Genomic DNA, 21,385 nt, shown 5'->3' with positions numbered 1-21,385 from the left:
CATACTTCAGTTATACTAGGTCTGAGGGCACTCTTTGAAGTTTAAAAGAGATAAATTTAGGACAAATAATGGAAAGTGCCATACTACTTTATTTATTAGGTGGAGTGCTCATGGAAGTAACACAGGCTGAGAATATAATAGGATCATAAAAGCTTTAGATAAAAAACATACAATAAATCAATTCTAGACTATTCAAGGGAAGTGGCCCAATATGCCATTAATATGGCTTTTATCTTTGCCACAGTACAGGGCTATCCTTGTTCCATAGTTATATTTGAAGTGATTGAGCTTGAACATTTTCACCCTGAAATTAAAGAACCAGTGTCTCAGTAACATGGGCTAAATAGCAAGAGTTGATGGGCAACATGTTCTACAAATAACAAGGACTCAATGGCATTGAAGAAATTAATTTTCTACAGTCAAGGTAAAATTTCCAAATGAGCATTATAAACATGTGATGTGTGTATGTGTATACACACACACACGCGCGCACACACACACACACACACACACATATATATATACACACACATACATATATTCACAAATTTCACAGACGTGAAAATGTACTAAAGGCTATCTCAACCAAAGAGACATTCTAGATTTTGGTACACAAAGAGGTTTGTTTTGAAGCATCTTAGTCTCTTGCAGTTAGGAATCTATCAAGTTTTCTTATACCATGCATTCCATCACATTCTTAAATGTTAAATTTCACGTGCAGAATAAAATCCCTTCATTATGTATTACTTTATCTCAGTAATTTTTTAATGGAAACATTTTCCAAGTTTGAAAGATCACCTCAAATTTATCAAGGGCATTTATGTTGAATCTTGTTCTTGTATCATGATACTTGCTGCTTCACTGATATGATGATTTGTAGAATAATGATACTGGAACATGTATAAACTAAGCATAAGAGCTTATACACATTTTTCATAAAATTATAAATATTTGTGTCTATAATACAACATAAAAAATAAATAACTGTAATAAAAACTCTCAAAACTAATAGCATTCAAATTAATATTATTTTATTATAATATTAATAATATTATTTGTAAAAAAATTAATTTTTGTCCAAAATTATTTCACTTTTACAATAATATTTTCTAATGAAATTACATGTATACAATGAAAATGGTTCTCTATCAACATATGAATCCCTTACCTCTCTTCACAGAAGCAACTGCTGTGACTATTTCCTAGTTTTACTTGAAAAAGTACCTTATGTAATTAAAAAAATACTTTTGGTTCACCAAAACTAAGTGCTTGATAAGTGGATATGGCACCAGAATTAAAACAAAAATTCTTTAGAGATTAATACACATATAGGGAAGTAACCTCTTGGTTCAGTTTTCTTTAGGTGGCAAAATTTTCAAATAAATTTCATATAATTCATTGCAGTATTGTTTGAAGTCCATTTGGCAAAAGGCTATAAGATATAAAATATTTCTACCTGCTTTTTATTAGAAACTTAAAAATGATATGAAAGCAACAATGATCACAACAGAAAACTGGATACTGAAATAACAAAAGTATTTCTTATAAGATAGCTATTCACCTTAAATATATTATTATATGAACTATATTCAATTATCATACAAAATCTCACAGCTTTCAAATTCATATAGCCTGAATCAGGTTTGAGAAAAGCTGGTTCATGTCACAACTTTAACATGATTTTATCAGTTATTTAAAATAAATACATAAAATCTTATGATTAAGCCATGTGAATAATAAATATTACTGAATGCTTTTATCATAATAACTATTCTATTCAGTTACTAAAACTCAGTGACTAGTATCTGCATATACAAGCACTTGCTAATTTTTCATTGTATTATTTTGCTTTATATAGAGATAATTAATAGATTAATGTATGCTATAAAAACAATTTTTAGAGTTTGTTTTTTTTGTAAAAAAATCTTTCATTTTTCATATACTCAATACAATTCATGATAAGTGACAAGTTTTAAAATTAATTTTTGTCCAAAATTATTCCACTTTTACAATAATATTTTCTAATGAAATTACGTGTATACAATGAAAATGGTTCTCTATCAACATATGAATCCCTTACCTCTCTTCACAGAAGCAACTTCTGTGACTATTTCCTAGTTTTACTTGAAAAAGTACCTTACGTAATTAAAAAAACATCATTATATGCCGTATTTCTCCAAGAGGGAGCATTTTAAAAAAATTACTAAATAATGCTAAGAGAATGTTGTAAAAACCCACTAAGAAATTTATGGCTACATTGCAAGGTATGGCTATTTTAAGTAATTAAGTTGTTTTAGTGAACTTTTTCTGGCCTAAAAGGCAAGTTTTTATCATCCAAATATTTTGACAACTGAATTGCACACATTATTAGAACAGTGCTTAAAATGCAGCACATTTGTTGTATCAATATTTTACATCCTAAACCCTACTTATTTTTAGGCTGTGTGCATGCTAAATCACTTCAGTTGTGTCCCACTCTTTGCTACCTGCCAGGCTCTAACTGTTCATGGGATTCTCCAGGCAAGAGTAGTGGAGTGGGATGCCATTCCCTTCTCCAGGGGATCTTCCCAACCCAGGGATCATACTCACATCTACTGCATCTCTTATGTCTCCTGTATTGGCAGGCAACTTCTTTACCACTAATGCCACCTTGAAGTGAAGTGAAGAAGTGAAGTGAAAGTCTCTTAATTGTGTCTGACTCTTTGCAACGCTATGGACTATATAGTTGGTGGAATTCTCCAGGCCAAAATACTGGAGTGGGTAGCCTTTCCCTTCTCCAGAGGATTTTCTCAACTCAGGGATCGAACCCAGGTCTCCCGCATTGCGGGCAGATTCTTTACCTGCTGAGCCACCAGGGAAGCCCAAGAATACTGGAGTAGGTAGCCTATCCCTTCTTCAGCAGATCTTTCTGACCCAGGAATTGAACTGGGGTAAATAATTGGACACAACTGAGTGCCACCTTATCTTATTGAAAAAAATATTTTTGAAGTAATAAAATTAAGTTATTAATAAATAGAAATTTTATAAAAAGTAAAATAGGAGTAGAAATAAAGATGATACATCTCCTTGAAGGAATGCACACATTACTTACATAAATATGGGGTAGAGGTGAAGAATAGAAGAGCAGGGACCATATTTTCAGAGTCTGCACTCTGGGTCTCTCACTAGCTTTGTAATTTGTGAAAGTTATATGAACTTTCTGTGCCTCAGTTCTCTCATTTATAAAATGGAGATCATAAGATTACCTGTTTCCTTTATCATGTGATTTAAAGAAATAATAGATGTAAACCATTCTCTACAGTGTACAGCATTTATTAAGTTCTCAATAAATGACAGTTATCTATATTATGGGTATTATCAATATTTAATCATTTGCTTTAAAACTCTGTAATAACATAACATCTCCTACAAATAATCATTATAGTGAAATCACAATGATAGCTTTAATTATTATATTAAGAGTACATACTGTATACCATATAACACTGTATTGCATATATTATCTCAGTTAACTATAAAAAAAAGGAAGGTAAGGTTATGACATTAATATTGTCTGAGCTTTCATTCTGAAGTAAGGAAATATTTGATTATTCTCATAACCTTGTAATGATAACAAAGTTCTATTTTGTATTTTGCCAATAACTAGTTATGAGACTAAGAACAAGTTTCCTCAGGAAATAAAGCAAAACAAAATGGAGTTTGATATAAATAATCCCATCACGCAAATAAGCTTATATTAAAGGAGAATTTAAACCAAACTATCTGATACATCAAAGATGCTAATTCATTAGCGTGACCATCAGCTTTAGACATCAGAATATTATGAGCAAGCATAGATCAGAGAAAATTACATTTTTATCAGTAGGAGAAAATGTTAGAGAGCAATCAACCTTGAGGAACTATATACGAAGTGGAGGACAATAGCAGACATCAAATGATAACTCACAGCATATATGTATTTGAGAGCACATATGAGAATATTAGCTCAGTGGTAAAGAATCTGCCTGCCAATTCAGGAGATGTGAGTATGATTCTTGGGTTGGGAAGATCCCCTGGAGGAGGAAATGGTAACCCACTCCAGTATTCTTGCCTAGAAAATTCCATGGACAGAGGAGCCTGGCAGGCTACAGTCTATGGTGTTGCAAAGAGTCAGCCATGATTGAGCAACTGAGCACTATTGTTAGGGATGGAGAATGGGCAGAATCAGATATGGTATTATTAGCACAATTATACTGGCACTCTCAGGTTGGCTTTCCTTGGGGAGACAACAGTTTTTGGTTGAGCTAACGGTAAAAGAATATCTTTTTAAATGAGCTTTTAAAAGGGTCTTTTAATGAACTTTTAAATCATATGTAAACTCCTTAACCCAATATATAAGTTTCTTCACAAATATAGTTCTTCAGCATAGACCCACTTTGGTTCTTCAGTGACCAACCATACCCCCATGTTTGTTCCTACCATTGCTCATAGAGGCATAAGTTCTATAATGCCTGCCCTTTACACACACTCTATACATCTTCCAAGCCAAGGTCAAGTAACAATTTCCTCTCCCCCATTACTTCAGCTTTTGGACTTATACTAATGAATCCTAACACTGACTGGTTTAGAGTCATTTTAATGCTTAGATTTCACAGCCTGTGCTATTTTGTTTATCAATAACAATGCTTTTTACTTAGTCTATTATATTCATTTCAGTGTACAACATAAAATGCTGTACATATGTGCTTAAACCAATATGTGACTATGTTGCTACTGCTGCTAAGTCACTTCACTCGCATCCAACTCTGTGCGACCCCAGAGACGGCAGCCCACCAGGCTCCTCCGTCCCTGGGATTCTCCAGGCAAGAATACTGGAGTGGGTTGTCATTTCCTTCTCCAATGCATGCATGCATGCTAAGTCACTTCAGTTGTGTCCGACTCTACATGACCCTATGGACAGCAGCCCACCAGGCTCCTCTGGCCACAGGATTCTCTAGGCAAGAATACTGGAATGGGTTGCCATTTCCTTCTCCAATAAGTGACTATAAAACAAGTCAAAAGGAATGAAATAAGAATCTGCATATTTCAAAATGAGTAATGTCCCCTTTAATGCACCTGCCTTCAAGAATATACTGTAAATGTATTTATGAAAACTTCTTTTTAAAAATTGATTTTAGAATTAGTGTATGGATTCAGACATAAAAAACAGTATAGCAATTTCTAGTTGCAATTAATTTTCTGGTGTGCACATTTAAATCATTCAGCAAAAATTTAAATATATATATGGCCATTCCTCTAATAAGTAGTATGTTGAGCATCTTTTCATGTGCCTTTTGGCAATCTATATGTCTTCTTTGAAGAAATGTCTAGTTAGATCTTCTGTCCTTTATTTTTCCTTTTTTTTTAATTGCATTTTTTTGTTATTGTTGTTTTGATACTGAGTTGTATGAGCTTTTGTATATTTTAGAGATTAATCCCTTGACAGTCACATCATTTGCAAACAATTTCTCTCATTCCATAGGTTGTCTTTTGTTTTCTTTGTTAATTCTACTAAGTGCTTCATGAGTATAGTTACATTTAATACTTTCAGCAGGTTTAAGAAGTAGCCAGTTGATCCCATCCTTCAGGCAAGGAAACTGAGGCTTAGCTAGATTAAATATCTTGGCCAAGATTCTCAAGTAGGACAGAATACATACATCTGCCCAACTCTGGAGTGAGAATTTACCACTAGGTAACAATATCTTTCAAAACGAACTTGTGCAGAAGAATTTTTGAGCTAGTGATCACATACACAGAATGTCACAATTCTAAGGGCTTAGCCTTAAACTCCTCCCTGAAAGAGCCCTTTCTTGCACTCAGACAATGGCATATGCCCACATCTTTAATGTCATAGTGCCCTGTGCTGACACTGTTCCTTGCCAGTACCAGGCTATCCTGTAGCTTCTGTTTTGATTGTCTCTCCTGTAGAGAAGAAGAAAGAAGACAAAAAGTCTGAATATGACTTATTTTCCATCACATCTTGGTTGTAAACATGCTTCCTTCTCCACAATGGAAAACTGTTAAGTATTATTGAATTAACAATTATATGAAAAATAAATTAAGAAAAATATATTTTAGGAAGATCCCTGGAACTGGGAATGGCTGCCCACTCCAGTATTCTTGCCTGGAAAATTCCATGGACAGAGGAGCCTTGTGGGCTACAGTCCATGGGTTTGGAAAGAGTTGGACACAACTGAACAACTGATACTTTGACTTTCAGAGGGGAAAAAAGAGAAGAATGGTTAAGAGGTCTTTGGATATGCAGAAAGTTATGTTTCTTGTTTCATTAATTTCATCTCTTAATAAGCAATTACATAATTTCACCTTTCAAGCCTCCCCTAGGATTAAATTTCCATGTTCCCCTGTCTACATTCCCCTAAAATTTCACCCATCCTACAAGCAAAACACTAATTTACAGTCTACCAGGCTCCTCCATCCATGGAATTCTCCAGGCAAGAATACTGGAGTGGGTTGCCATTTTCTCTTCCAGAAGATCTTCCTGACCGAAGGATTGAATCTGTCTCTCCTGTGTCTCCTGCATTGCAGGTGAATTTTTACAGTTGAGCCACCAAGGAAGTAATTTACAACATATTAACCTTTAAATGTTGCTCTTTCCTACAGTATTTTCATCTCATTGAGGAAGGGATCATATGATTTACAACTGTTTCTCGAAGTTCTTAGCAAACCCTGGAATATGTATTAAGAAATCTAAAATATGGTTGAATTGTGAAGGAAAGATGTAATTTTAACCTCTCCTGTAGTATTGAATTGAAGTTTTAAAAATACCAATTTTATATTTGTTATATGGTTAGAATTAAATAGATTTGTCAAGTAAGTATATTGGGCGTGGAGGAGACAAGATCATTGACAATGAATTTTTAGCTCTAGAACAGTGAAGAAAATTTTAAGAGGTTTAAAAATCATCTCAGGATGATGGTTAATTACGGAAATCTCCCCTATCACTTGAGGCTAAATTATCTTGGGTAAATAGATATGCTATGTTTTAGACTAAAATTGAGAAGGAATTTAGAAATGTGGCTAAAGTGTCTTGGATTACTTCTTGGTTCTTACTCAATAGAGGAAAGTGTTCTATATGTTTCTTTTGATATCTATGATTGTGCATTTACTATTCATTTTGCAAAAAAGACTTTGCCATAACAATAACTGTGCTCAGTTGCTAAGTCATGTCTGACTCTTTGCGACCTCATGGACTGTAGCCAACCAGGCTCCTCTGTCCATGAGATTTTACAGGCAAGAATACTGGAATGAGTTGCCATTTCTTCCTCCAGGGAATCTTCCCAACCTAGAAATCAAATGTGAATGAATATGACATCATCACAAGAATTCTTCTAAACTTTAAACATTTTTAATCTCTTAAATACATCAATTTCAATTTCTGTCTCCCTTTTGAATTGAAATATATACTTTATATATTAATATTTTTAAATTACACAGTGTGAACCATTGCACTGAATGAAAACCCTATCAGTCTTTTGAGAATAAAGCAAATCAACAGCAATATCTCTTCTCTTAGAGTAGAAGCACATTTGTTGACAGAGGGAATGTGGGTTAATGGGAAGCAAAGTAATCTTTGCTTTCAGTCAGACTGTTGGGCTGTGCATGAGAAATGATATGCTCTGACCACTTGTTTTACATTAAGAGGCAGTCTAGCATGTTCAAAATAGAGAAAATGATTTCCTTTATAAAGATGGACAACTCATGGCTTTAATGCAGAACATACAGGTAATATTCACAAGATTTTTGCTATTTTATCAATTTGTCTTCAGTTTCCATTAATCTCCATCCATTTAAAGTTAATCAGTTAATCATCCCAGTGCCCCCAAAGAGAGGCAATTTAAGAGCTGTTCACACTGGAGCCTGTAAATGTGACTAGACTCTTGTCCAGTCTTGGAACTGAAGTCTTACCGAGGTTTTAATGATGATGATGATGATGAACGGGAATCGTTTATGATGGTAACCAAGTATGTCTAGAAAGAGAGACAGATGGAAAGAGAGAGGGAGGGAGAGAGAGGGAGAAACTATAAGCTAAGTCTAAGCTATAGACTTAGCAATAAATTAGAGAACTTCTGCTCATCTACTGCTATGGGTGATCAATTTTTTTTTTAATTTTTGTCCTCAGATAATAAATTACATAGTGAAGAGTAAGACCATGTAATAAATCAATGAAAGCTCTGGATTTAAAACTCTAAAAGTGACTATTCTGAATTTCAAGCAAATAATAGTATTGTTTTATTTCTAAATTCAGGCACTTCCTTATAAAATTATAAGACAAGCAGTAACCATGGGCCCTGCTCTCCTGTGTTAGGTTACAAAAAACCTAGAAAAGATATATTTGGTGAATATGTACATTGCACTATACAAATTATAAATTATCCTAATATTTATGTAAAATGAGAGCAAACAGTTTGCCCCTCTGAATTTTCAGTGAGCCTCCTGAAAAACACATTCAACGACCAGGGGTTATTGGCAGCAGTCCCATGCTTCTCATGCAGGCTGAATATTTATATTTAAGTTTTACAAAATGCAAAAATCACAATAACATAGCCCCTGGTTTCTTTGTGTTGGAAACCAAAGGATGCTGGATGGAATTTTGCTTTGAGAATGTGAAATGTGTAAGGAGTCATTAGAGTCGACTTGCAGCTGCACAGTAAAAATATATTTTAGTTTAAAAATTATATATTGCCTCAAAAGGGTTGGTTAAAATATTTTTGTTAGACTTCTGAAAAACAATATTTTTGTAATTCATGTAGACATGTAAATATGAAGTTGCATCAGCCTAAACAAGAACCATTTGTAATGCTATTGTAAAGCCTGTAATATAAGTTCACAATGTTGATTTCAATGCTCCCAAGTGCAACCTTCAGTTGGACAGAATCTGGACAGGGAACTTTCCCTAATATACTATGAGACAGCCACAAGGTGGCTCCAAACACCTAAGTATGTTTTACCTCTTGTAAGGCAAACAGAATTTTACCAGAAAGAATAAGCAGCAATTTACCCTAAAAATGGGTCAATACTTCAGAAATATAAACTCATTTCAACATTTTGATTAAGTTTTTAGGTAGAATTTATATTATTTTCAAATGCAGTCTTTCAAAACACATTAAATGGCTGAAAACCTTGAAGAATTTGATGGATTTTGAAAGGAAACGATTTAGTCTATATACATGTATGACATTTCATTTCTTAGGTTTTAAAATTAATTTCTGCTATAGTTTTGCACTTCTTTATTCTCACTTGATTCCCAACTAAGTAAAAAGAAATACATATGCAAATTAATAAACTTTTTCTCTTGCATAAAGAATTTTACAACTAAAGGAAAATAATGCCTAATGTTTAGCCCTTGGGTCTAATGTGCATGTCTTTAGAAAATCAAGTAAAATAAAATATATCTTATTATATATTTTGACTAAATGATTTAACTTTATGGCTGATTAATTAGAATGGCTAAATTAAAACATAGCCATTCTAATTAATCAGCCATAAAGTTAAATCATTTAGTCAAATATTATAGGGAAGCCATGACAAAACGATTAAGCGACCACAGCATTAAAGAAGATGATATGGAAACTGTGTCTTTGATTAAGTAGTAAACAAATATGTAAGAAATTTAAATATATAGCTAAGAGAAAAAATGAGAATTATCTTTACTTTGTTCACAAAATTGTATTTGTTGGCTAGGTTTAGTAGTCTCTATTATGACTCACCTAACCTCTACATGTGGGTGGATTAAAGTGCTAAGTTTATTCTTTAAATATGTTAATTTCTAAATTAAACATAATTGATCTTGAATTATAAATAAAACTGAAAAGTAAAAAATGTGACGTAATCCTTGATTTTTAAAATGAACTTTTAAAGAGAGAGGAGCTTATGGACTCACAGAGGTGTATATTTTTTAATCTTAATATCCTGATTTCTTTATGTAATTCCAGAGACTTTTTAATAGCCATATTAAATAGAATCACAAAAAGGCCTAAAAAAGTTATTTTTAATTGATTCTCATATATCCTTAAATGTGAAGAATTAAAAAAAATGAATTATATAAGTAAAATCTGTTAAAATTTTCACATTTTGCAGCAGATGCTGTCTCTATCACAAGGTTTCTTGAACCTAGTCTTTCAGCTTGTAATATAGTCTTTCTGACCCACTGACCTTTCAGCTTGTAATACAGACTGCAGAACTATTCTTGAGATTTATAGGTATCAAAACTTTAATGGGATTATTTCTGCAATGCACTGACTCTGTTCATCATTCTCGTTCTAATTTTCATTACTCTGACCTCAAGAAGGAGAATCTGTGAAAGGAATCATTACTGCAGTATATTCAGAAACGGTTCATGTTTCACCTGAGTGAGTTTATGTGGCTTATGGAACTCACAACACTTAGTGTCCATCTTTCTAATGTTTTCTCCCTCCTCTGTCCCCTTTTTAGGTCCTTCACATCATTTTCAAAACTTGTATCCATTAATTCCCTAGTTCACGCAATTAACTGAATGTGATTCTGAGAAGGTAGGAGCTTAAGTTTTCAGGTTACATTCTCTTGACACTTTCACAATCATTAGGGAATGACAGCATTTTAACAGTAATATATTGAGTCCTTTCCAGTTTCACAATAGATTGTATTAGCCCTTTCCAGTGGGAACAATAGATAAACTGTGTCCTTGGAAATTGTATGGTTCAAACTCCTATTTCATAAACAAACAAAAAATCTGGAATGAGAAATTTATGATACTGGTGGTAGAATTAGTGATGAAATTAGACTTAAAATGCTATGTAGCTTTCACCTGAACATAAACACAAAATTATCATTACATGATACATGTTAAATACAAGTTGCATCACATGCTATGGTTAAAATAAAACATACTCAATGAAAAAGCATAGGTCACATAAATTTACAGATAAGTCATAACAATGCCAATAGAATAATAGGTAATAATAATGCATAGCACTAGAACACCTATTATGTGACAGGAATTGTTAGTACTTTAGAGTTATTGTTTCTTACCATCATGGCAACTGTACTATCACAGAAGTTCAATTATTAATCCCACTTTACAGCTGAAAAACTACCAGGAATATTAAATACAGGGTAAGTGACACAGGGTTTGAACCCAGTTGGGTGCCACCTTTCATGTTTTTATCCATCAAAAGTTTTTGTGAGTATATTTAGGTAAGAGTTACTATATTTATTAAGAAAAGCAATCTCAGTGCTTCTGGCATATAGCCTTATGATTGTGTTATCTCTCTATTAAACAATATTATATGGAACAAACTTTTTGACAGAGTGACCAACTTTGAAACTCAGTGGCTTCTATGTAGTGAATATTTTAATTGCTTGTGGGGGTGTGGAAACTTTTGCTCCTAAGAATTTTTAGCAATATAATTTGAGGATTTACCCGGTTTTCAGATATGCTGGCTTTTCATTTGGGCTTTTTGTTTAGGATTGGAATGTTAGTCTCAAATTTGAGGCCTTGCTGCAAGATGACAATTGGCTATTGTACACATAAAGCTCAAACATGGATCACCAACTACCATGACTGCCCCTAACTGAAGCTCCAACTCAGAACCCACCCTCAGGCCTCCACTGACTGAACCTGAGGTTACACAAAAATGCATCTTTTTTTTTAATTAATTTATTTTTTATTGAAGGATAATTGCTTTACAGAATTTTGCTGTTTTCTGTCAAACCTCAAAAATGTATCTTGGACTAATCTACTTACTCATTTTGATAGTTTCCTGAATGATGTCATGTGGCCTTGAATACAACAATATGGCTTAAAAAAGTAAATGAGATTAGAGCCTCATATTATCATCTGAAAAGTAACTGATACTCATCATTCTTGTATTAATCAAATCTAGAATATAACACTGAATAATGTGAGTAATTATTCAATGAAAGTGAAAGTGTCAGTCACTCGGTCATGTCTGACTCTTTGCAACCCCATGGACTGTACCCTGAGAGGCTCCTCTGTCCCTGGGATTCTCCAGGTAAGAATACTGGAGTGGATTGAGATGCCCTCCTCCAGGGGATCTTCCCTACCCAGGAATCAAACTCAGGTCTCCTAGCATTACAGATGGGGTCTTTACCGTCGGAACCATCAACACAACCCACCTCACTGCAAAAAAGGTTTTGTTTTGTCTTTCTCTCTCCTCAATCTTATATCTCTGGCTGCTGGCACAGTCTGGCTCATGGTAGGCACTTAAAGAATAGTGAACAGAAAAATGAAATAATTAAATAAGATACTGAGAAGTTTATTAGGTAGTTTGCATTAAAGAAAATAAAAATTAAAGAATCTGTGTTAGGTGGAGGAATAGGTAACTGCCCAATGACATTCTGCTAATTTACCACTTTTCCACAGTAATTGACACATTGAGAACATAAATACTGATATTTCTATTATAAATTATATGATATTTATTGTGAACATCTCACATTAAAACCACTTTCCCTCAGGCTCAAAATTTATATTAGATTGAGCCTCTGGGTGTGGCACTGATAGAACTTTCCCCAAAATAAATACAGTTACTTAGAAGCTAAGAAAAAGATTGTTTAGATACCCAGGAGATCATTTAAATTTATTGAGTAAAAGGCAAAATAAAAATGTTATACATGTACAAGAAAGTCATATTTTAAGTATATATGATAGCTTAAAATCAAAACACAGTTAAATTAATGATCGTGAATTTTTCATCATCATAATTTAGTTTATTAACACTATTAACAATAGAACATTTCTCTTAGTAATTTTTTTGGGGGGCAGTGGTTTATATGTGTGCTTCAGTTTGCTTCTAGAGGAGATAAGGCATTTATCATTAACACTTTTTTCATCTTGAATCTGCCTAGAAACTGGTTGGATCCAAGTTTTACCTATAAAATGGTGAATTAAGGTCTTCGCTCTGAGGTCAAGATTGTGGTTGCCATGTCTATAACTTCACATCTCCACTAGACTGGATGTCCAGAAGAGGTCATATACCTAACACTGACATGCTGCTGCTGCGGCTAAGTCGCTTCATTCGTGTCCAACTCTATGTGACCCCATAGACAGCAGCCCACCAGGCTCCCTGGTGTTTGGGATTCTCCAGGCAAGAACACTGGAGTGGGTTGCCATTTCCTTCTCCAATGCATGAAAGTGAAAAGTGAAAGTGAAGTCACTCAGTTGTGCCCAACTCTTAGTGACCCCATGAACTGCAGCCTACCAGGCTCCTCCATCCATGGGATTTTCAAGGCAAGAGTACTGGAGTGGGGTGCCATTGCCTTCTCTGGCATAGCTTTGTCTTAAAAAAGAAAACATGTTTTTTACCTACTTTGTTCAGATACTCAATTATGAAGGACAATCCAACTCTAAGTCTAGCCAAGAAATCATGTTTCTTAACTTAGATATTAGGGACATTTCATTTCCCCAGTAATTTTTTTAGTATTAAAAGTGAATACTTGTATCTGATGTAGAACTATCTAGTTAGTAAATACTGAAAAATTAGAGCATATTTTAAAAGGCAGAAGAGAATCTTAGAAAAACATAGTTCTCTTTAAAATGCATCTATCCAAAAACTTAGTAGGTAGGTTAAAATATAGAAATTCTATAGAAAATCTCCATTCTTCATTCAATCAGGAAAAAATAAATAAAAGGAAAAAAAAAAAGGAAATAGAAAAGGATACTTCTAAGTATTATTTGCCTGGAGCTGGCATTCAATTTTCAACAAATCTCCAAAAGACTAACTGAAGCCTTGTTGAAGGGAGTGGATAAAGCAATAAAGACTTTCCATAGGTACTTATTCATTGGGAAAGGATTTTATTCAAATTTAGGAAGCTAGATGCAGACAGAATAAATGTGTACCTTTCTGGTTTTCACTCTCTGAGACTACACATTAAAAAGTCACTCTGGTACCAAGGCTACAGAACAGGAATCACCTCCAATTTAGAATGCTTCAGAAAGAAGTAAAACAAAATATTATATTTGACTAGGCTGATAGTCAATATGTACTCAATTTGATGAAATAAGTTGATATACACCTGATTTTATCCCAATGGGACCTTTTCTTTGTGTCACTGCAAAGCAAATAAATATCACTGTTAGCATGAAAAGAATATGCAATTCATAGTCTTTATTTTATTAGTATTAGATTGAAACCAGCAAATTTGAGGTCATAAATCTTAACCTCTGGTCTATTTTTAAAAATATTTTTATATTTAAATATTCATATTAAATTATATTTAAATAATTTTAAGAAATAATTAATTAATATACTATACACTCAGATTTGGAGAAGAAAATGGCAACCCACTCCAGTATTCTTGCCTGGAAAATCCATGGACAAAGGAGCCTGGTGGGCTACAGTCCATGGGGCCGTAAAGAGTCAAATGCCACCGAGCAGCACAGTTAGATTTACATGGTATACACAAAACCATTAAAGGCCCTTAGATAGTTCAAATGCTTTCAAGTCAATCTATATACGAGGCTATTAATTTCAACCTGGTGCTAAGAAGTCAAATTATCAAGAAACACTATGGTACTTCATCTAAATTTGACGTCTGATGCAAGAGTTATGGAAACATTCTTTACATTTCCTTTTAAAAGTCCCAGAAGTTACAATGGGTATCAAATGGAGTTGACGTAACCTGATTTTATTAGGAGATAAGTCACAAAAAAGAGGAGAATCAGTCACATTTTTTAAACTTATGATACTAGCATTATGCAAAAATGCACTCAATAGCCTAGCAAATACATTGATAGCCTTTGATCTACTCAAATAACTATGCCAAAATTCAACTTCAATTCTTGTGTTTATATATACCATGTGAACATAGCAGAGAATTACTAGAATAACCCAAGTCAAAACACTTACTTTATTCAGTTTGCTGATTATTTAAATCACCTACATGATCTGCTTAATTTGATCAGTCACTCAGTTGTGTCCAACTCTTTGCAATCCCATGGGCTGGTCCATGGAATTCTCCAGGCTAGAATACTGAAGTGGGTAGCCATTCTCTTCTCCAGGGTATCTTCCCAACCCAGGGATCAAATCCAGGTCTCCCGCATTACAGGCAGATTCTTTACCAGCTGAGCCCAGGGAAGCCCAAGAATATTGGAATGGGTAGCCTATCCCTTCTCCAGCAGATCTTCCCGACCCAGAAACTGAACCAGGGTCTCCTGAACTGCAGGCTGATTCTTTACCAGCTGAGCTACCAGGAAAAACCTTGATTATTGTTATGGTTTTTGTTTCCCAGAATTTCAGCTGGAAAGAAGTAGGAACAATGACAATTCTTTACAATATCTAGAATAGACATTTGCTTATTTTTAAATCAGCTTACATTTTTACATTACACCCTGGTAATATCTTTATTTTGCAACAAAGAAGAACCAACATATCTAATGAATGCAATTGATGTTTAATTTATATCTAAAATCAAGTCTCTTTCAAACTGTTTCAATATCCTCTGTTCCAGTAAATCAACAAAGATTCCCAATCAATAACTGATGCACTAAGTATAATAACTCATGCCTATGCATTCCACATTCTGATACATTAGAGAAGTCACTTCATTAATACATGTTGAATTCCCATACTTTGCTTGCTACTGCAGTAAACTACATTGGTGCCAATTTCAATTCCTTAAACGCCTAGGTGTTATAATGTTTATAAAAATTGCTTCCATTTGAAAGGACACGCTCTAGTCAACTGAACTGTCATATACTTAATGGTATAATGCAAAGGATAATATAATAAATCCAATGTATAATGTGGCAGATGATAGAATACTGACCATAAAAATCACAAGATTTACAGAAATTGTATTTCCAATAGGATAATATAACAACAAAAAAAAAAAGCTCAAGAGAAAACTCATTCAAAGATGTTTGTAATTGTCCTAAATTGAGGAAGGGGAGAAGGCAGGAAGGGAGAAGAAATGGGAGAGGGAGAAGGAGGTGATGGGGGCAGGAATGGAAAAGAGAAATCAGTAGGGCTCTGAAATGCTTTGACACATCCTTTAATACTGAATTTCCTGTTGTGAAGCAATGTTGTTATATTATCCCAGATAGCCTATTGCTTAATCCTGTCCTGAAACTGAAAGTGTTGTTAAACTATATTTCTGCATCATTTAGGGTATGTAGTATCAAGGCTGCTTCCTAAAACAACAAAAGCAGGGGGTGCTTAACACTGAGATCACATGGTTTGATGAAGTGCTTATTCTGCTACTGACAAACTCTCTAAGGATATATTCTCTCTGTTATAAGGGACTGCTATATGAAGGCACTTCAGCCTCCCACAGTCATTATTCTCAAGGAATGTTACACTTTATATCATAAAATGTAATGCTATTTTACTCATTCTTATTCAATTTTCAGCTTTCCCTTTCTTTAAATCCATCACCAGTATGGTGATATTTAACAAATATCTCTTAGTGATATAGAGAAAATCACACGTAAGGCAAGAGAGACATAGGATAAAAGTAAAAAGACTTCGGTGAAAACAAAGCACCTTTATTCTTTAAAAAAAAAAATCAAGTTACTTTTTTTTGTGAGAAGTTGCACTGATAATAAAGAGTTAAGCAAAAGTTATGCTGAAACATAATTTTAACCAATCAATGCTAATATGACATTAAAATAATGCATTCCCAGAAATATATATCTTTTAATGTGATAGATGTGATTTTCTTACAATGTTTGCCTCTTGAGTTACTTGGACAGAGAAGCTATGGCAAAGGCAAAAATGGCCTCATTGGTTTTAGATACCCTTACGAAAGACAGCACAACCGGATTATAGAAAGGCTCGAGGTCTCATACTGAAACATCAAGTGAGGTGAAGCTGCTGTAGGATAAGAATAGAAGAGGAAAGAGGTGACCCCGAGCTGATACCGTTATCTTAGAAAACAGACGCTCCTTGTTGATTGAAATTTTTTCATTCAGATGTGTGATAAAAATATCTGTAATTTTGAGTGTTGAATATTATTAGATGTAAAAGTATGGGCTGTTATACCACTATTCTGTAGACATAATTCAAATGCTTTAATTGGGGGGGTGGGGAAGGCAGACTTTAAAATGTTTAAATTCAGGGCTTTTCTATCTCCCTATTATAGTTATTGTAATTATGAAAAAATAAAATTTTCTTCATGAACTCACTTTGTAAAGAAAAGGAAAATCATTTTTATGCTAACTTGCATTTCTCAATTGTAAATTCATAAGCTATTCTTTGGACTCAGATTTTTTTTCCAAAATATTCATAATAGGGACCACACACTTAATACAAGGCCTAATTGAGACCACCATTGCTCAGTATAAGCCTAACTAGAATAAGGGCACCTTTCTTGCTACTTGGGTTTTAACTTCAGCCTGTTTCAGGCACGACTGTTAAACATAATATGGTGAGTGAAGTCACTTTTTTGAAGCCCTATTCCAGATACGATTTTGGGTTAATCAAAAGTGGAGTTTTCAAAAATAGATTTGGAACCTGGAGACCAAATAGCTGCGTACAATAACTTATGACTGGCATAAATCAGTTGTATATTTCTCTACTTAATACTTTGTTGTTTCAGTATTTTATGAGTACTTCTTAATGTGGCAACAGCATTAGAATATAATTTGCACAGCAGAAAAAAGACTAAATTATGGACAATGCTTTCGAAACCAAAGGGCTAGACTAGAGGTAGTTGGTTTTACAGCCCTGCTTTGTATTAATTGCTTACTATGCAACACTATTACCTATAATAACACTTAAAAATATGGTTCACTTTGCTGCTGATTCAGCATCATTAGGGCGAAGGCTGTTCCTGTGCTGCAGCCTAGCGGAATGATTTGGTATAAAAATGACATATTCCAGGAGCACTGGCTTATCACTTACTGCAAAGTAGGTTAAGAAACATATGAAATAAGTCATATGTCCAGAATCCCCCAGATAATACATACTTTGCCTCCGTCATTTGTTTACATGTGTTATTAAATGAAGATCAAAAAATGGCATTATAGACTCTGAACAGAGTTCACACAGCTAATTAACCTTTTCAGTCTCAAACACTCTCCTTCAAGCAAAAAAAAAGCCTCTTTCCAATACACTAAGTTTCTTAATATTGTGCCAGTATGTATATCTCTCTAGATAGAAAGTCAATTTTCTATCTTTTTTTTTTCCTTTTAGAAAATCTTAGTATAGGTGAAAATATAACAGCATAATACTAAATTTGATACCTGTATAGTACCATTCTTATCAATAAACAGCTGGGTTTTATAAACATCTAGGTCTATCACCTGAAGTATTAATCAGGAATCAAGCAATCTGACCACTGACCTCACACATATACATGCATATGTGATGCCATACAGATTATGTGCTCCTTTCATAAGTCCCTGGGATTTCTCTCTCTCTCTTCTTCCCCCCTTTTCAGGCATCTAAGTGTATGGAATTCTATTCTTTGATTGGAGTCAGAAAAGACATACGCATTCACTAGGGAAGTCAATTTGTTAGCAGCAAGTATTTGAAACCAAAGAAGTATCTGATTTAATGAAAGCAGACATTGACTTATACTTTAAAAACACATAAATTTTTTTTTTAAATGAAAGCAAATGAAAGAAGCATTTCTTTATGTTTTCATGATCATAATGAATCTGTGTTTGTTATGTTCCTAAGCCACAAACACACTCTGCTTAGCTCGGAGCACACTCCAATGCCTTTGCTCCACAGCCCACCCCCACTTCCAATAAATCACTATTTCCTTATGCATTACACATTAAATACAAATGTGCCACCTTTATTATGCTGTAGGGAGAAGGGCAAGAAGATTTGCTATACAACTTGTCATTTACCTCTTTATGATACAGCCCTCTTCCTATTTTCTTCATCACTTTAAAAATGAATCTAGAGCTCTTGTCAGTGACATAATGTTTTCATGAAAGTTCTACTAATTAAAAATCCTCACCATACCAGACCTAAAAAATGAGCACACTCTTGCCAAGTGTTATTCACCACAGAGAAGCTCTTGTAGTTACATTTTAAAGGAGGACCCAGAGGAAGATGCTGCAGAGGGAGAAAGTCTACTAACATATACATTGAGGTTTACCAGTTGTCAGCATCAGAGGGACAGACTATTTTTAATAGAAATCCTTCAAGAAAACAACAACAACAAGAAAAAAAAAGAAAACAAAACATGCATCTCCGAACAGCTGAGAGCAAGACATGTGCAGTTTTGGATAATAGAAGATTTTACTGGAATAAAGAACCACAATTACAGGAAATAGATCTGTTTTTTGGAAGCAAAAGATGAGAGGTCAATTTAAAATTGATGTTTGTCTTTGCACCTGTAGACTCCTCTTTTTAATGATAAGGAGATGGTAGGTTTTTATTGCATTGGCAGGAAAACACTTTTGGACTACTGCTTTTGCCCATACTTACAGTGCTATCAATAGTTACTTGTTGGGGACATGCATTTAGTCTTGCAATGTGCTGCATTAATTTAAAACCACATAAAATATGGATTTTATTGCAGCAGAGACAATAAATGCTGCAACTGCTGACTACATGCATTTCATCTCCCCTCTTCATCTTTCCTCTCTCATACTTCTGACTCAGATACGAAATGCGAATCTAGGAATTATGCCTATTCTATTTCTGATAAATGCCAATCTTTCTTATTTATGTGGATGCTTAGTGACCATTGACAGGTTCAAGGAATCTGTCTTCTGCCTGTCATTTCTCCTTATATTGAACCTACAATGAACTATGACTATAAATAAGTGCAGAGGGGATCCATTCATATGGAATGCAAAGTAATGTTCAATGATAGAGTTCAAAGCAACAATCTTCTCTTCAAGGGATTTTTAACATTAAGATGAACAAGCATGAGAATAACAAATTACCGTCCATAATATATCTTTAGCATTTGATCAGAGTGAATGAATTCACAAACTCTAACAACATGACCCACTGTTGAGCATAAATATGTAATTTATTCAGTTTCACATTACCTCTTCAGCTATTCAAAGCAGTGGTTTCTAGAATACAATATATAGTTTTATGCTTAGTAATTTTTTTTTACATATTAAAGATAAGTATTTGAAAATAACTGCTGAATACAACTTAAAAACAAACATTTTCCCCCAGGGAGAGAAAATAAGAGACCTTAAGGGAGTTAGAAAAAAAAGAGAGAGAGAGAGATGAAATCTTCCTACCTTTTTTTTAATCAGCTTCTGGATAACGGAAGTTGGTTCCAGCCAAAATAACCCTGGAGAAATTGTCACTATATCCCCTTTTTGTTTGTTTTCGGCTGTTATTTCCTATCACTGATTCTACTTCAATCTAACTCAAGCTTTCTCTCAGCATCACTTTTAACTCTGGACGGCAGGGAACCGAAGAAACCGGGGGGCGAGTTCTCTCTGATTGGCTTTCATTCAGTGCTTCTGATTAAGGGGGGGAAAAAAAGAAAAGAAAAGGAAGGAGGGGGGAAAAACCCTTCCTCACTCGGAGAGAAAGGTTCTGCTGATAGAGCTGCAGCACTCGCCATGGGAAGGTTAGAGACTGGGGAAGTGCTGGCTTTTGCTCGCACACAGCGATTTGCAAGTGAATGCGAGGGGAGGGCGCATCCGAGAGGAGGGCTTCGGATGAAAGGCGTCCCCTCCCCCGCAGGGCAGAAAGACTCTCTGTTTCAAGGCTAAAGTAATCAGCCCGATCTAATCCGGCTGTGTCCTTAACACAATCTCAAGAACGGGACTGCTTCTCGCAATTCTTTTTTAATAGATACTTCTTCTTCATCTGACATATATATCCCTGCACCATCCTTAACTCCAGATCGCCGAAATCCATGAAGCGAGTGCCAAGTCAAATTGCAACCAGATCTGAATCGTTACCGGAGTGATTTTGGTTGCGGTTTGAATTATTATTTATTTTTGCTTTCAGTGAACTTTCTTTTCCTTGGTTCTTCAAATACCTTATTTTTTTATCGCTTATGGTCATAGGAGAACATACCTTGCTCGTCGTTTGGGGATGTTCGTGAGCTAGTCTTGTCTGCTTAATCTTACTTGCTTTGCCTTTTGATTTTATAGATAGAATATTTTATTCATGATGTAAATATGCAATTAATGCTATTAAAATATTTAGATTTGGGGCTGGACATCGTCTCCTTTCTTGTTCTTCTTCTTCTTCTTAACTTTTGTTTTCTCAGAAACTTGAGTGTCATGCCCAAACGTGGGGGGAGGAGGGCAGATAATACATTTGGGTGGTTCTGTTTACTTAACCATCTAACTGTTCATCGCTCTATTTATTTATCTCAACATTAGATTGGAATCAACCAAAACCTTACCAAAGGATGTCAGTATAGCTCCACAAAATAATGAGCGTTTTTATATTTTTCTGGCTTCATG

The 21,385-nt window shown here is 34.4% G+C and overlaps 1 protein-coding gene across 1 annotated transcript in view; it reads right to left on the bottom strand.

The window, feature by feature from the left end:
• LOC102399288 (cadherin-10) overlaps nt 1-21,111 on the bottom strand; it is a 194,269-nt gene extending 173,158 nt beyond the window's left edge. The window contains exon 1 of the mRNA XM_045163648.1: nt 20,198-21,111. The gene's annotated coding sequence lies outside the window, so the exon portion shown is untranslated. The remainder of the gene's footprint in view (nt 1-20,197) is intronic.
• Between the last annotated feature and the right edge of the window lie 274 nt (nt 21,112-21,385).

This window comes from Bubalus bubalis, chromosome 19 (genome assembly GCF_019923935.1).
Source record: "Bubalus bubalis isolate 160015118507 breed Murrah chromosome 19, NDDB_SH_1, whole genome shotgun sequence".
NCBI classification, from domain to species: Eukaryota; Metazoa; Chordata; class Mammalia; order Artiodactyla; family Bovidae; genus Bubalus; species Bubalus bubalis.
The sequence above is the reverse complement of the archived record's forward strand: the minus strand, read 5'-3'. Positions and strand labels throughout refer to the sequence as shown.